This window comes from Temnothorax americanus, unplaced genomic scaffold (genome assembly GCF_048541705.1).
Source record: "Temnothorax americanus isolate GAGA-0224 unplaced genomic scaffold, ASM4854170v1 Scaffold3, whole genome shotgun sequence".
Taxonomy (NCBI): Eukaryota; Metazoa; Arthropoda; class Insecta; order Hymenoptera; family Formicidae; genus Temnothorax; species Temnothorax americanus.
The window spans coordinates 8,493,024-8,510,523 of record NW_027509442.1 but is presented as its reverse complement, the minus strand read 5'-3'; the positions used below and the strand labels follow the sequence as shown (position 1 = coordinate 8,510,523).

The 17,500-nt window shown below is 33.1% G+C and overlaps 1 long non-coding RNA gene across 13 annotated transcripts in view; it reads right to left on the bottom strand.

The window, feature by feature from the left end:
- LOC143900046 (uncharacterized) overlaps nt 1-17,351 on the bottom strand; it is a 148,115-nt gene extending 130,764 nt beyond the window's left edge. For 4 of the 13 annotated variants that reach the window (XR_013257683.1, XR_013257682.1, XR_013257680.1 and 1 more), the window contains exons 1-6: nt 16,721-17,351; nt 15,755-15,834; nt 15,220-15,271; nt 14,130-14,196; nt 13,467-13,957; nt 13,115-13,165 (exon numbers count right to left, since the gene is read on the bottom strand). This is a non-coding gene — a long non-coding RNA (uncharacterized LOC143900046). The other 9 variants (XR_013257685.1, XR_013257689.1, XR_013257686.1 and 6 more) reach the window with 5 other exon arrangements.
- Between the last annotated feature and the right edge of the window lie 149 nt (nt 17,352-17,500).

The following is a 17,500-nucleotide window of genomic DNA, read 5'->3' as shown; positions in this document are numbered from 1 at the left end:
AAGTGTAAGTTAAGAAAAATTTTATTTATTTTTTTATAAATCTAAAGTTCTCACAATTTAAAGTTTTTTTTAACTTTTACTGGGTCGTAATCCTATTAATTTAAATTTCTCTTTTTTTAAGAGTTTTATAATTAATATTAATTATAAATAAAATTAAAGTAATAAACTTTGTCTTCGCATTTTAATAATTGCTTATTAAGGCAAATTTATGCCTTAAAAAGTCAGCCGCTGTTAACAAATAAAATTGAGGTAAAATTGCTGTATTTCAAAAACTTTCATTATTTAATTTAAGACTGGAAAATGACTGAGGCTTTATCCATTAAGGCTTGTCTAATTCTTTCTCATTTGTATAGACAGGACAACAACGTACAGACTCGTGCTGTGAAAATAACAAGTTTGGCAAAAGATATAAACGTCGTTTGTCCAATTGGCTAAACAAGATGAGTTTTTCTCGGACTTACTTCTGACTAATTGTTGCCTGCTACCGAAATAGGTCACATTGGTGACCGACTAACCCGAATATGTCACGGATGTCCCACGGATTATTATTATCTTTCTGCTTTAGTACCTTTAGCCCCTCTCTTTTGTATCTCGTGTGGGAACGAAACATTAGCTACTGAATTGTTCGGGTTTGCCCTTTCAATAGTGATTTATGTTTAAATGTTATTTAACTAGTGCGAATAATATTTTTTATCCTCCGAATATGAATAGGATTCGAATAGGGCAGAAAAAAATAGAAAGAGGAACAAATCGACTTTGTCGCTTCTGATACAAAAGAGTTCGAGCTTTCTTCTTCTGTGAAACATAAGATGTTACATCTAAACAGTATGTTGGCCAGGCAGCCACTCTGTCGAGACCTGCCACAACAATTTTTCTATTCAAAATGTAGGTTATCGAATCCTTTTGGGATCTTTTGGACCATTAGTTTTATTGCCTTATAATAAATCATTTGACTCGCTGTGAGCGTTCTATTTTTTTTTAATAACATTCCTTTTGACAGTTTGTTCAGATGTTGTGCTTATGTATTTTTATCGCTTTTTTAATCGTCAAATTTCTGTGCAAATATGAAATATAATCTATAGATACAATTTTTATCTTGCTTAAGATTATTTTATTTAAATACCACGAATATGTATTATGTATTACAATAATTAGATAAGATTTGACATATTAATAATTATTAGCTGTAATTAGACTTTTAACCAAAGTAGCCGTTTTGTTTTATAATAAGAATAATCTTCCTAACTATAAGTATTACGTATTTAACTATAAGTACATAGGCGTTTATAAATGTGTTTATCTTCATCTCTTCTTGCAAATTGTTCAGTATTTCCGCATAATTCCCAACATCTTTTGTATTGGACATTATTCTCGTGGAAAATATTACACTTTTGCAAACGTAACGTACAATCCCTTGTGCATAACAGCTTTTAATTTTTTGATTGTAAGCGCTTATTAATAGAATAATCTATTGATATTAAAATTTGGCTGTGAAGTTTCCAAATATAACTTTAACAAGAAATCGATTTTCTGGTATTTTAACTCATTGCGAAAAAATGTGAAAAAATTGATGCAATATCTGCATATATGCAATACCTGTGCTGTGCATTATGTTCAAATAATTGAAAATTTTACTTAAATTTTATATAAATTAGAAATTAAACAAAGTATGTAACAAAAAATCCAGATATTCTTCTATATGCTAAAAGTTTTATTCTCAAATAAATAATTACTATTTTATTATATTGCATCTACCCATCTTTCGTACATTATTTTACTTTATTATTAATTTTATTGGTTCAATTTACAATTTTGAAAATGTAATAAACAACCGAGAAAGAGAAATTGTTTACTTTCCATTTTCTTCTTTTTTTCGCGAAAAGAAAGATTTTTCTATCTTAATATTTAAGGCAGGTTTTATACTATGTGCCGTATGCTATGCGATCACTGTTCGCGGTTTTCAGGAAGTGAAGAGAATTTCGGCTTCTTTAATTGCCGGGATCAATTTTTAAGAAGATTAGCAGTTGAACGTTTGATTTATCGATTTCTGTTCTATCGATTGCCAAATTATTTCGATCAACCTCGTACTAAAGTTTGCTTTTAAAAAATTTATTTATATGAACATGGAAATTAAGCATTTTTGATGATTATCTGTGCAGGGACAATTATTCCGAAATATTATTATAAAAAATTTACATGTTACATCTACGCTACTGACAATGAGATACACAACGTGTTATATGTGCTATTGACTCTTATACATTATAACATTACGAATCTCAATAATCACATTATTTTATAATGCAAATTAATAGCGCGCACACACCCACACACACGCACGCACGCACGCACACGAATACGCATACGCACACGCACACTTTCTCTCTCTCTCTCTCTCTCTCTCTCTCTCTCTCTCTCTCTCTCTCTCATATATATTACACATGTATATTATAACATTTTTTTAAATACTATAGATTTTATATAAAGAGCTTATAGGTATCTGTATAATATAGATGTATAGAAACATTTGAAACAATCAACACGGTAAACGTCGTATTTTTGCCGCAAGCAAAACGCGTGGCTTCCCGATTTCAAGAGTTGAGAAATGATGGTACGTGTTTAGATTGGTTTTAAGAGGATACCATAATTTTTAGAAACGCAGCTGGATGGGCATCACAAAAGCCCTTTAGCTAGGTAAATGTCTGAGATCCACAGGAGGTAACTGTTGTGTGTATTAGCATGATGTCACATTCATATGTACATATCTTTTTCAAACAATCCTGCCGAGACACGTCATCAAAGAAAATTTAAAAGTTATTGACTATATCCTTTACAGTCCTTATAGACCACCCAATAAGTTTCTCGCGTAACATTAAATTAAACAATTATGTAATAGCAATACTTTATATATATAACCATGGTTGTGATTTTATTATGTTTTTACCTTGTTTCGTATAGCTGTCACACAAAAATTCCATTTAATTCTTTTTAATGCGTTTCTGAATATTATATGTTAAAATATTTTATTTTTATACTTTAACAAATATGCCAAAATATATTTTTGCATTGTCAATTTATAAATAGATAATATCTATAATATAAAAGTTGTCATTAGTTTGCTTTCTTTTAATTTATACGTACTTTAGCGCTAATATCCATTGAAAAAAAAGTGATTAAAAATCTTATTCGGCTTAGTAAATTATCTTTGAAAGTTTATTAACCTTGATAACTTTGATTTTTATTATTAATTGTAAGATTCATCTCTTCCATAGCATTGCAATTGTTAACAAACATGTAAAGCGTGTATAGCACGTTCTTTCTCTTATCGCACGGTTTCGTTGCATATGGGTAACTAACTAAACAATATACATTAGTATTTCCATGTGCAGTGCAAAATCAATAGTATCGATGCAGCAACCATTAGTCTTTCGATATATTCTGCGCAAGAGACCCCGCAGGTGTTCAAATAGCGGGTCGCTTGTATGTAATCAAATTAGGAATTTATATAAAATACTACCCACACATAGCGGATACGAATGATTAGCGAAGGGCGAATGACATAAACTCGGTTACATAAAACAGACGCTAGGAACGAAGGAAGCCCCTGGGCACCTCTGTGCCAAGTTTTCTCGCGAGCACCGAGAAGCCCCTGTGAGAAATTTTTACATATGCATGGACCACCAACGATACCATAAAAGATCGATGACCTAGGTCCTAGGTAATAAAGCGCTGCTAGTGTTCTCCTCTTGATCCATGTCATAACATGAGTATCGATAATGCGACATTATAAGCACAATATAATTCATATATGGCAGCGTGAAACGCTCATCAGATTCTTATCAGTGAAACAAAGATCGATATCAATTCCAATTGCCAATAAAAAAATTATAAATGGTGTATATTGCGTTAAATACATGGCATGTATATTTATAAAATAATCATAAATAGAACTATGTGCATAATATAGTTGTACGTTACGGATTTGTATGTCTTTATGCCTTTTTTATTAATTTAAAAAGAACGAAAACATACCATTATTTAATAGAATATGCAACTTACTTGTGTCTCTTTCTTCACGATAAAATCTTTGATAACAAAAGTTCAACAAAAAATAATTTTTTTAACACCAAAATGGGACTAGTCATTTCCATGTAGTTTATTGAACGCTGAATACGATCCCATTTACCAAATTGCTCTATCACGTCACAATTTTGAGAAATTCACAGTTGAAATTGCAAAAAGGCTATTTTTAGATTTTTACGTATAATACTTTGTCATATTATAACTTCGATATATGTACAATATAAATCAATTATAAATTAAATATAAATTAAATATAAAAGCTATTGATTGATTATAATTTTATTTAAAGAAAATTTAAAGAAAAATTAGACTTTTGTAAGAATTATTAAATATTACATATGTAATTACTATGTATTACTGTAATAATTCTATACTAGTACTATAATAATCAATATATTTTATAAAGAATATTGTAGTCATGCATATGCAGAACTATATATAGAACTACATAAAATTTAGTGTGCGCGCGCGTGTGAATAAGTGAGTGAGCGAGTGAGTGAGTGAGTGAGTGAGTGAGTGAGTGAGTGAGTGAGTGAGTGAGTGAGTGTGTGTGTGTGTGTGTGTGTGTGTGTGTGTGTGTGTGTGTAAGTGTAAAAGAGAAAGGGAGAACACGAGTGTGCATATATTGGAGATCACTACATTTTTCTCACTACTTCGATTTTGCTGTCGAATAGTTTAATCTTCCCTATATATATGTAGAGAAGCATTTTAAATAATAAATATGGAAAACTCATGACATTAATCGTAAGAACTAATGGTTAAGTGAGAGAGAGAGAGAGAGAGAGAGAGAGAGAGAGAGAGAGAGAGCACGTAGTGCTTTTCAATAAGATATATCACTTTGCGTCTGTCATAGAGTATTATGTCTTCAATTAATGCAAAATACATTCATTTTTTATCGGAAATTTACGGTTATCTTATAAAAATTTATATATGCGCGCACACATATGCGCGCGCGCGATAAATTTTAAGTCTTATACCTGCATTGTTATATAAGCACAACACTATTAATTTAAACATTAAAAAATATCCAAACGTTTATTAGCTTATTCTTTCATGAGGATATGCAAAAGATAAACTTCTTAATAGAAACATTAATAAAAAAGCACAAATCAAATATGTAATTAATTTTGTAAAGTTTAGTCTATAAAAAAAATTATTAGATTTTTAAAAATGTCTTATGACGTAAAAGCTACTAGTGCCTTAATTAATATTTTAATTAAAAAAAAATTACTATCAAATAAATCACAATAATTTATAAACAAAAGAAACTTAGCGGATTTCTTATATGTCTTTCCACTATGATATATATATATACATATACTTTTTGATTGTTCTACCGAATTTCCGTCGTACTTCCGTTCGTTCTATTTTATTTTGCGCTTACGATCGCAGATCAATTGACGTGTCGGCGAATCGCGGCTCTACATTGGGAGACTGTCAATTAAGAATCCGTCGGGCGTTTCCGATATCCGCTGAATCGCCATTTTCGCAGCTGTTTGCAAAATGTCAAAGCTGATAATCGCGCGCGATCTCAAAATCTGCGATATCGAATTTACTTATGTGTTCCTTTACACGAGATCTGTTTAATTGTAAACTATAAAAAATTAATTACATATGAACATGATTAGACAAATTAGTTCAGTTCTTTAAAGATGCTAAATAAGAATAGATAAAATGGAAAATGAGGAAAATTTTCTTACATCCTCTTTTCTCACGCTTGATCTATTTAATTCAACCGAAAGAGTATAGTTTCTATGGGCTGATGTTGTGCAAGCCTAATCGGGTAGCAATGATATTATTTAACAAACAAGCCGGATGGTGGACTTACGAGAGTACTATTACCGGTAATCCCCGCATCGTCTTTAGCACGGCCGCACGCGGTGCGAGTCTATTCTCCGGTAATTAAGAGATTAAATCCTGTTGCCTGACACTGCCCCTGTCTCTCGTTTCTCCTCTCCCATTTCTTAGTCCTTACGACAACTACACATGCGTGGTTCTTATCCCGATCGCATTACAGAGCGAACACGAAACACCTTGCGCGAGTAAACTTTTCGTATTGTTCCTACGTTCATAAAAATATCTCGCTCCGCAAGAAAGTTTTTCAATAAAAAAAAAAAATACATTATATACATTATAAGTATTGAATTATAATTGATAACACTGTTACTTTAACAATAATTTCGCTTAAGTAATCAGTTTTAAATTTATCTTACAATGTATATTATATGCCATTATGTATAACCGTTTGAGCATTAAAGGGTTACATACGTTTTTCAGACTTTAAAACTCGGTCAAAATTAACGAATTTTTTATTGTGGTAAAATTATATTAAAAAAAATGAAATTACATATCTTGTAGAGTAGTCTTTTGAGAATATCTCCTGAAATTTTTAATAAATAATATTAAAAATTGAGGTCCTTGCAGCTATCTTCCTGAACGGTGTTTGTATAAAAACGGCGTTCGCGGTACCAAAGATACCTCCGCCCACTCTCATGTAAAACAAAAAAACAAATACTTTCCGTTAAACTAGATGAAGAAAGCTATAGTGCTTGTCATAGCCAATTTTAAAAATATTAATTTTTTGAAAAATGGCAGCGATTCGTAGCAAAAAATGTAATTTTTGACCAGAACAGTCGGTTTTCTTCTATTTATTAAAAAAAAAAAAACTAAGCCGTAGATCGAAAAAAACCTATGACAAGCACTATTAGATTATATTGCATTGAGAGTAGTTGTAAAATATTTCATGCAAATCGGTTCATTAGTCTCCGAGATATTTTTGGTATACTAATTTTTAAAACACAATTTCGGGAAAACAGCTGCCAGGATCTCAATTCTTGATATTTTTTATTGAAATTTTTGAGATATTCTCAAAAGACTACTCTACAAGACATGTGCATTTTCATTTTTTAATAAAGCATAATTTTATCTATTTAAAATAAAAATTCGTTAATTCCGACTTAGTTTTATAAGGCCTATCAAACGTATGTAACTCCTTAAATTTCGCCATAAAAAAACATTATAGTAATGTTTTATAATAACTATTTCACAAGATACTTTTACAAGATATCATGTCTCTTTATACTAAAAAATATCAAAAACTAACATTTCATTTTCAAACTTTCACTTGCATCTTATTTCTAGAGAAATTATGTAAAAATGTATAAAGCCGTATATATATTTTGAATATTACATTATTGCGAGTACGTTTAAACTTAAACAATACATATATTTCTAATTTGCGAAAGATAACTAAAAAATGCACGTATCAGAGCGCGTATTTTTTACGTCAATATCTTAACTCGCAAATCACGAAAAACCGGATCCCTCGATACCTGACAATCCGAGAGGCAAGCCGTACCGTCGCGTCGCGTCGATCTCTCGATCTGTACGAACGAACAAGCATGTACGCACGCATGTATGGCACGACGCGACGGGCAGGACACGTCTCGAATATTTTACCCCGGGAGTTTTTCCTCTTTAATTGATTCAATCGGCGAAAAACACGGCGAGACCGGCTTCAAACCCCTCGGGGGTTTTCGTCCTCTTCCCCTCCGCGTCATCCGCGCTTCCGACAGCCAACCGCTGTAACGAGACGCCAGAACCAACCCCCTTCCGAATAGAAACGCCAACCCCTCTTCGCGGTTAGTCTCTCGCCCGTTCCTTTTCCTCGCTTACCCCTCGTCGCGGTTATCCCTTCCCGCATTTCGACCCCTTTGTTCTTTCTGCTTATCGTCTTCTTTTCCTCCAATGTTTTCCTTCGCGCGCAAACCCTTCCGTCTTTTCCTTCTTCGCGCAATTAAACGCTTGTTACGTTTCCTGGTCTGTGTATTCCATTCCATTCCATTCTATTCCATTCTCGACTTTTTATTTTCATCATAATTATGTTTCGTACTTCTTATCACTTTACTGTTTCCAGTCATTTTATCTTCTGTGCAGCGCTGTTTCATTATAAGGTTTTTTTTCTTCGACTTCTCATATAGATGCAAGATTAGCTAACCAATAAAAATTATCATGTAAAAAACATATTAATTAAATCAGGCAGTTGTTACGTTATTAATTAATTTTATTTTTACAATTTTTTTCAGATATATATTCTTGTTGTAATTATTTTCACATTACTTAACTAATACTTATTTATTATAATTAATTCCATTTTATTTTCTTTTATGCGCAACTCTTTCTTCATGATACGTAAACTCTCTTCCGTCTTGGTTTAACCCCTATCCGCGCAGTAACACCATCGACTGTGTAACACGATATAATACGGAAACATTTATACACAGTCGCCGAGAGCTGAATAGTTGCCGGCGGCGCGGCCGCCGTTTATGCGAAGCCGGTCCTCTTCGAGAAGAGTACGGGGCGCGTGTCGGGAGATGGAAAGGGGTGGTTCCGGTGGTTGTGTCACGGGATGCGTGATGGGGGAAGTTTCTGCGAATGCGGCAGAAACTCTCGCGGATTTTCCGTTTGTTATTTTAATTAGAGCCTTCGGGGCCTGCTCTTAACGAGTGCTTGGCTCTCGTCCGCGTTTATTGTATCCTTCTGAAATGACGGTTGTGTCATATCGTCAGACTCGTGTTGGTGGCATCATGAAAATGCACATTCAGCCTGTCCCTCGTTTATTTATGTTCCCACGAAATAATCGCATGACACCTCTTTTACGGTGTCAATAAGATACATATGTTATAACTAAATTCTATCTGTAATCGTAATCGTAATGATTACGATATATAATTGTAATCATGATCGTAATTGATTGAATGTCAAATCAATGCCGTAAGTGACTTTTTTATATTTATCGAAAGAATTACCTCGCTAATATATTGCTAAACAACATTTGAGTAAAGAATAAAAAATTACTTTCTTGCAAAATATTGATTCGTAAGTAAAAGTTAAAAAAAAAATTTATTTAGTTGCGTATTTGCGAGCAAATATACAAAAGCAAACATTAAGTAAGATATGGGGCATTCCATGCTAAATCGACCAGGGTTTGACCTCGATCTCTCGGGTTTGGTCGGCTCGGTTTTTTATGTTATTGTTCCACCTTTAAGATGCACTTTGAATTTTTTTTAGATTTTTTTTTAAACAATTGATTTAGTTATAATTTTTTTAACCGACATATTGATAGCCACAATTTAAAAATCTGAAAAAATTCTCAAAAATCCTGTCAGATATCAAAATTTTTAAGCTTAGGCCTAAAGTGGGCCAGCGTTCTAATTTTTTCAAGCTTTTTTCAAGTTTTTTCGAAAAAAATATTTTAAAAAATTAGAAACAGACGTTAGTCCATTGTAGGCTGTTGCTTAAACATTTTTATATACAACACAAGATTTTTGAGATTTTTTTCAAATTTTTTTAAAGCGTTTTTTTTAAATAGAAAAAATCGAGCCAAAAAATTTGAAAAAATTCTTAAAAATTCTGTGTTATATACAAAAATGTTCAAGCAACAGCCTACAGTGAACTGACATCTGCTTCTAATTTTTCCAATATTTTTTTCAAAAAAAAACTTGAAAAAAGCTCGAAAAAATTAAAAGCAAACCCCAGCCCACTTTGGGCCTAAGCTTAAATATTTTGATATCTGACACAGGATTTTTGAAAATTTTTTCAATTTTTTAAATTGTGGCCATCGATATGTCGATTTAAAAAATTATAACTAAATCAATTGTTTAAACAAAATCTAAAAAAAAAATCAGAGTGCATCATATGTCCATTTCTATCAACGCAGGTTAATTTTGATCTTGGTTTAACTTACCTGTCATCTTTTCTTAGTTCTAAAAGTTAGAAAAAGATAGAAAGTAAGTTAAACCGTGATTAGAAGTTAATCTACATTGGTAGAAATGAACATTAGAGATGGAACAATAACATAAAAAATCGCCGACCAAATCTGAGAGGTCGAGGGTCAAACCCTGGTCGATTTGGCATGGAATGCCCCATATGCTTTTTATGTCAAAAAGAAAAAGATGTCCAGAAAAACGATGTCAAAAGAAACGTCTTATTAAATTTTTCGCAATACTTAAAAATAACTAACCGACCTCTTTTTCAGGTAAAGATATTTTTTTTTCTGTTGGTTGTCTTTCAAAACACCGTTAAAAAGAGTTTTAGCATCGTAAAAGTTTTCGTTAGCATCGGTTTTTTACTTGGTTATAGATAAAAAGAATATAGAAAAAGGGGATAGAGTGTAACCCTTTGTCGAGAATATTTTCCCGTTATGTAAAAAACTACCGAAGAACGGCGCGGGTACCATCGAGCACAATATTTTCCCAAAATTGGGTGGACACGTCGTAAAAGTCGTAAAAGTCGTAAAACTGTAAAAATCCGTTACTCAAAAACTTGACTTTCAGTTTTTTGTATGTTGTCCTTGTTGACTCCGGCACTTCCTTGTACCGTTTATTGATGTTTTTTATAAAGATACTTTTTTACGTTGATTTTGTCATGTACATATATAAAATATATGTATACCTATATACATTTAAAAAAAAATAATTTTATCCGAAACTTTTGTATCATCACACAGATATTATTTTACTTTAAATGTATATTTTTATTAAAAAAGATATATAAAAGTTTTTAAAATATAGCTATATGTATATGCAATGAGTTCTTAATATTCGTTCAACCATTTGAGTCTATATCGGGGCTAATATTGATATAATAGTGCGCGTGGAATATTTTGAAATTGGATATTTTAATTTGTAAATAGAGAATATATATTATTCTCATTACGTGGTATTGTGTAGTGTCGGCGTTGCACAGTAGAGTTCAGAGAAGCCGCTTTTAATAACCCGGATGCGGATGCTTCTACCCAGCTTCTACCAGCAGTGTCGTATTCGGATCTAAGGTTTGGGCTAACATAATCCTATGCGAGGTAATTCTGCTTCAGGTTCTCTAATCTCATCTATACACGATATCGCATATCCTATTACTTTTCACTTTTCCTTTACGCTACCACCATTTTATTTCAAGAGAAAAGCAAAGAGAGAAATCTAAAGAAAAGGGCTAGGTAAAACCTCTTAAAAGTAGCGTGTACCGATTATCGAAAACACTTCCATTTGACTTGAGAAATATTATACATATTTTGAATGTATTTAAAAAGAAAATATCATATATTGACATATAATATTGTGTTTGTATAAGTAGAAGAAAATACGCGCGTGTATTATGTATACATGCGTATACAACTACGTATATCACGTACACATGTATATAGATATACAATAAAAGATATTGATAGATGTACATATTAATAGGTATTATTTTACTTTTGTTTTATATTAATGGATTTCGAGTCAAGTCTTTTGTAATAAAAATTGAAACAAATTTACGATACATTTTTAGTAATAATAAATATTAGATACTTTTATAGTAAGAAGGTAAAACCTCTTAAATCAAAAAACTTCGTCCATTTCGGATCATCCGGGCCCAGCCATAAATTATATATAATTTTATAGATACTAAATGGTAGTGTTTAAGAAAAAATAATTTTAGATCCTCAGATGAGAGATCCCCGCCGGAAGAAATTCTGACCATAAATGATTTCATTTATTCATTAGATGGCTCATCATCGGAGCCAAGATGACAAATACATAATTGATATACTCAGAAGATATCTGTATATCGTCAGAAAGATATTTAGCATATAGATACTGAATGATCTCGAATTCAGGAAGTCATGTTCAATTATAAAATAAAAAAATCATCAGTTTATTCAAAGCGTGAAAGCATTATAGATAACAAAATAAATACACCTTATACATCAATATATTAATGAAGGCCTAACGCATTGCCTGGCGGGCGTTTTAGCCATTGGCACCTATTTCAATCCTGACATGATGCCCTACAATATGTGTCATCTCTGGGCCCGAACGGCCTAGAAACCCTTACAAAAATGGGCGAAGTTCTTTAAATTAATATTATTTTAAATAAAAATACTTAAAATTACATAAAAATAATTTTACTAAAAAAATCCATATTTTAATTAAAAAACAAATTATTTACTCGCGCACCTAACAAATGTACGAAGTGCTTCGAGATTTTGAATAAATATCAATGAATATCAATATATAATTTAGATTTTATATGTTATATTTTAAACATGCGCACGCGTAGTACATATAAGGTAATTACATATAACATAAACGTATTTTGAACGAAGCCGCATTTATAATATTTATATCCATTTCCAACTTATTAACTTATATAGTTAATTTGGAAACTTTTATTTTGCAATACACCGCCGTTATTTATAGCAATCAGAATCGGCACCATAAATCAATTAAAATGTATCATATAAATTATAAAATGCATTTTTCATATTAGACATTGCATACTCGTATAATATATAGTTTCCTCAACATATATTTTATTCGAATTAATCGATTAATTTGTTTAGAGTATAGCTCGATCGCTGAAGCAGCTATCGATAAGTCGGATATGATTAAAAATTTTGTCATAATCAGTCATTGGTATAATTGGAGTTATATTGTTAGCAATCGTTATAGTAGTTTTAATGCTAATGCCGATGCCATTCTTACCGACGTTCACGTCTGCGTGCAATGCGTGCATCATGGAATCATGGACCTATGTATATTCTTCATCAGGTCCATGGCGTGCACGATTCTTGCGCTAGTCATTTTAGTATATCTAGGGGTGCATTTCACTTAACGGCCACAATGTTCATGATCATCATTTGTCCTTGTTTAACATTTGACAACAAGGCTGAAATAATTCTAAGAGCGTTGCGAGCGTCAAATGAAATAACGTACCCGTAGAAGTCGTGGGCCTTTACCCCCATCCCCCATTCCTCAAATAATGGCAAACGCTCGGTCTAGAATCTAGGGCCCATGTTCTCAACTGTCTTTTATCGATAACAGCACTAATACACGCTTTTATCTGAGATTCTATATAGTTCATGTTATATATACTATAGCATTTCAGAAATAAAAGCGCGCTTATTGTATTAATAATAAAAAATAAAAAAGAGTTGAGAATATGGGCCTAATCCGTTACCTTAATAAATATTTTAATTCATTATACTCACGACACTGATGCGCAACAGCGGAATTATATCTGCCACGTAGCTACGTTGATTCTGTAACAAACAAATATAAAACTTATATTAAAACAGTGTTAAAAAAGTCCAATGTTTTAAAATATGTTTTAAAACATAATTCTTATGCGCATTGAATGTTTTATTCACTATTCAATTAGGTATTTATTTAAATAATTATATATTTTCAGAAAATAATCTTTACAAGAATCAGTTTTTATAAAATTACTAAATTACTCCTTTTCTTCTAACTTACTATATTATTTCTAAATCATGGTAAAACAAATAGGCTTAAGAACAAACAAAAAAAATTACTTTTCTACACAAAATAAATAATATTTACCGCAAAGTTGTTCCGCTGGCGCCCGATGCCTCTCCTAGACCTTCTCCTCCTCTCAGGCTGTCCTCTCGGGTTGTCAGCTCCCTCGATGTCCGACACAACTTCACCGGTACCACGCATAAACGCGGATAACAATAATCGCGCGATATTTAATACGTCACTCCCGAAAACGTTACGTAACGACCGAGTTTGTTCGTGGAAAAATCGCCCACGATAACCGCGTTATCTCGACGCGTTCAGAGCCGGACAACTAACTCGATTTGCCCGATTAAGGACTTTTCCCCACGTGGCCAGTTGAATAGTGTTCGACAGAGAGAAGAGAGATCCTCGAAAAGTAGAAAGCGAGCTTTCTACAATGAGGATCATCTCCCCTCGCCACCGACACGTCACGGTAGCACCCTTCCACGCGCAGTGAAGTCAATTATCTGGGCAGTTCTTGTTATGCGATCCTGGCACCTTTCCGCACAGGACCACGCACGAGACAGCCGTCACGTCTAAGAACGTGGAAATTGACGCAGTTATATGCTAATCATTAAAATCGCGCGATCCGCTTCCGGATAATACGACAACTTCAAAAGGCACTCCCAAAAATGCGACGATTTTAATTGTCATATTCGAAAATTCAACGATTTCGAGCGGCACTCCCGAAAATGGGACGCAACGAACCGTTTATACAATCGGCGGGCGGCGATTGTATTTGGTTGCCCTGTTGTTCGGTAAAAACGGAATTGCCTGTAAAAGATAAGATTACGCGTACGTTTAGGTCGGTACACTACTTTTGTTAGATAGAGGGACACGCGTAGAAGTATACGCGAGAATAAAAATATGCGAGATTAATGCTACAGTTGAAAGCGGATGAAGTACACGCGTCGCGTGTGATTAATTTCGAGAGTATCGTGCAAGGTATGGCAAAGCCGCACGATTATTATATTCTTGTGATTACTTGTAATCACGTTTAATTGTAATCAATATTTTGTTTGTTTTACGAAATAGATGTGAGTGCCATGAAGAAATAGCAATGCGGAAAGAAAAGAAGAACCTAAGCCGAGGAAGTGAGCAGATGTAACAGATCGCAATATGAGCATTTCATAATCAATTTTAATTAATTGTTACTGATGGAAATAATTATTCATTGGCGCAGTATATCGTTTTTCGATCACTGTATAATGTAATAGTGTATTGAATGTTTAATACGTTGTCTAATAAATAAAATATTTTAGATTATATTTTAAGATTTTTTTAAATATTTAATAAATTTTTTTGTTGCCTTTTTTGAAATATGGATAGGTCAGAATAGAGTAGTAATTTGATGCCTTGAATAATTATTATCCCTCGATTTATTGTATGTGCATACAAAGTTGCATAAAATAATAAAGGAAGCTGTAAAATATATAGAGTTCATTATAATTGATATGATATATATTATTATTAAATTTGTTTGTTTATTGTACGTTTACATGCAACAGAACTTTATTAAGCGATAGAATAAATTACTTATTTTAGATATGCATAAATTACTTGATAAAAGAGTTTAATTTTAAAATGCAGAAATTGGAAAAAAATAGAAAATATTTTACAACCAGACCATGTTAAAATATAAGTCTTATATTTTGATAAATTGTTTCAAACTTAATAAAGATATTTTTACATTTCTTGTTAAGCTTTGTATGCACAGATAGGATTACAAGATTTTTAGCAAATATAAAATTATTTAATTTCGAGATTAAGATAGGATATAATTGAATGCACTTACCCCAGTGCGATGCAGTGCGACCAGTAATAGAGTTGTACTCGTATGCAACACTAATCTGTAAAATATAAATATATTTAAACAAATATCTAAATTAATATTTTAAATTTCCATATTTTACAAAAATAATTATTACATGCATTTAACTTCTTATTCTTAATCTCTTTTCATAAATTCTTAATTTTTCGTAGTTTTCTGGCTTTTAATTAAATATTTATACTCTCTACACAAAATCTTTTTATATAAAAACTTTAAAAAATTTGATAAATAGAATCTTTAATTCTTTTGCGTATTTATAATTTAAATAATTATAACTTTTCAACTGGTGTAAAATATTACGTGTACGTTGAATTTTATAAATACTTTATTAAATATTTTAAGCCTCTAAAATGTAAAAATTACATAATACATTTTATAAGCTATAATGTTACGTAATATTACTATAATTAGTGCGTGGAATACTCGTGTCGTAATCGTAAGATTCTCGCGAGGAAAACCATTTAAATTCAGTAACTAATAAAATAAGTAACAAATCGCTCACCTCGTGGTTGCTTCGCCGTCGCTCGACGCCTCCCTGGGCCTCCTTCTCCTCCCTCCGCGGCCGCTCATTTATGGCGCTCGCTAGAACACAATTAACTATTATATGATTGCTGCGTATACGGCACTCCCGACGTCCCGACGTCAACCATTTGCACGATTCGAACTGTATTACGTTCGGACGAAAAATCAATGCAGAAAATGTGTATGATTTCGCGACAAATCGCCACGTCGATTAGATTCGCACGTTATAAAGCAGATGAAGCGGACGGGTTAAAGTTAAGAATAAATGTTCGCGGAACGCGATATCCGGAAAATATGAACGTCGCTCTCTCGACTGTTCGCGCGACAGAGATTCGATCAAACGCATCTCGTGAAATATTTTAAGCAACGTACCGAGCGTCGAATCTACGTCACGCCAGTGTCAAAATACATATATTAAGACACGATTAAATACGAGACGAAATAAATTCGTCCTGTATACGCACGCCGTGACGTCACGGCGACGAAAGATTCGAGAGTATGACGATGCCATCTTAACCATAATGCCGCGCGACGAATTTCGGTTAAACGCATCTCGCGAAATACTCGTTTTACGAAGTCAGCGATGTACCGGTCGAATCTACGTCGTATATGTGTGTCAAATACCGAAAGCACGATCGATGAGTTCAAGCTTATAATGATTGTGCTTACCGATCAAACGTGCCGCGACTATACATATAGGCCCGTCCTGTACCCGCGACCCGCGACGTTCCGTTCGCGACGACGCGGGATTAGAGAGTGACGTCACGATGATGCGCCAGCTTTACCGTGATCCCGCGCGATAGATTTCGGCCGAACGAACGCATCGCGAGAAAACATCTTAAGCAATATGTATATATCGAGCTTCGAATCTACGTCGCGCGGGTGCCAAATACTAAGACACCATTGAATACGGAAGCTCATAATGATTGCGCTTAACGGAGCTTACCGATAATTATACGAGCCGCGACAAATAGATCCGTCCGTCCTGTATGCGCGAGCGTCGAGCGTTGCGTTCGCTCGCGGCGACGAAAGATTCGAGAGTGAGGCCGCGCCCCCCCGCGGCCCGCGCCAACTTCACCGTGCTGACCGCCGCGCGACACCACGCGAGTCAAATTGGCGCCTGATTACGAAATGATTGACTGCTCAAAGATACAAAATTGAATATAATAATTTGTATTTGCTATTATCATCATTTTCCATTTCTTGTATCACTTCAATTCCTTTAAACAATTAAGTCAATAGAAAAATTGTTTCGAGAAACATAGCTATCGATTCAATCAATTATGTTAAATTGTTACAAAGAATAAATACAGTGTTGATGCAAATTTTGCTTACTAATTAATTAAATTGCAAAATGAGTTGTGACGCCAGTCGTGCCGAAATCAATCCATCTCGTGTGTCTATCGCGTTTCGTTAATAACGACGAAATTGTCAAAATTACAAACTTTTAATAAAGAATAAAGATTAAAGTTTCTTATTTTTGCTTTTATCACCTGGAGTAACAACAATTATCTTTGGGGGAACGTAGCAGAAAGTACAGAATACTTACGAAACAGTCAACATTTATCAAATTGCGCGCATTTGGATTTACTTTCGAATTTTTCCGATTAAAACAGGAAAACTCTGTTGATCTTGCCAGTTATCACTGATATTATATACAATAAGTTTCATAAAATCTATTAACATATAACACCACAGAATGATATTTTATCGGCAGTGTCGGAAA